This window comes from Morone saxatilis, unplaced genomic scaffold, assembly GCF_004916995.1.
Source record: "Morone saxatilis isolate NCDOM2014 unplaced genomic scaffold, NCSU_SB_2.0 Contig15, whole genome shotgun sequence".
Classification (NCBI taxonomy): Eukaryota; Metazoa; Chordata; class Actinopteri; family Moronidae; genus Morone; species Morone saxatilis.
This window is the reverse complement of record NW_023339707.1, coordinates 5,980,899-5,981,912: the sequence shown is the minus strand read 5'-3', so window position 1 is coordinate 5,981,912 and position 1,014 is coordinate 5,980,899.

Sequence of the window (1,014 nt, the reverse complement as noted above, 5' to 3'; positions counted from 1 at the left end):
TTTTTTTTTTTTTTGTTTAAGGGGGGGGGGGGGGGGGAATAGAGAGAGATGTAAAATGTTGTTTACTGTTTTATTGTTTCATGTGACACTTCTCAACCACACAAGCAGAGCATTAAACTCCAATTATGTGTCCTCATTTAACAGGTAAGCAGAAACTGTTCCTGTTGTAAGAGCTGTTACATGGATGTGTAGCTCAAGTTTAGACATGGGGACTCTACAGAGGAATGTCAAATGTGCGGGTGAGCTACAAAACAGCAGCCATATAGACACAGTGAGACGAAACACTGAGAACTTAGAAATATTACTCAGAAACTTGTTCTTATTTTCACTGTCCACAGGCTATGTGCATACTGCAGCTAATTTTGTGTTTTGTTAATTATGGATGCTCACAAGTTTGTGCATGAAGGTGGTTTTACTGGAACAGGTGGAGAATTTGTTACAGTTAATTTGCAACATTTGTCAAATCATTCGGGGGAAAAAAAGCAAATTAGGACACCCTAAATTTACGAGCATGAGCATTAGGACACCAGGTATCTCAGGAATGTTATTTGTTAACTTGTATCAAATCAAGACCGGCCACAGCCATGTGCACCCACAACTCCATCCTTGTTTTCCAGCCACCAGCTGTTCACAGCCATTGCTCACGTGATGCCGGAGAGGAGCATATGGTACCTCAAAGCATCTGTTCAAATGGACATTTCTTCTGCAAAATATTGAAACAGTGGGAGGGTACTGTCACTACTGTACATACTGTGTAGTCATCAGCAGAACTCAGAATTTAACACTCTAAAGTTGTGATTTTGTTTTTACACCAGAAACTTAAAATACTCCACACAAAAGGAAATCTTTTGACAAGCATTCACCACCAGCAGGCTTGAAAAGAGGCTCTGAAAAGTTTGTAGCACTCATTTATGTGGAGGACGTCAGCAGAAACATTTCAACACACTCCCTCAGCATTATTTTCTTCTCCGCTGTGATTCTGTATGCTCTATGTTCACTGATATTCAAAAACTC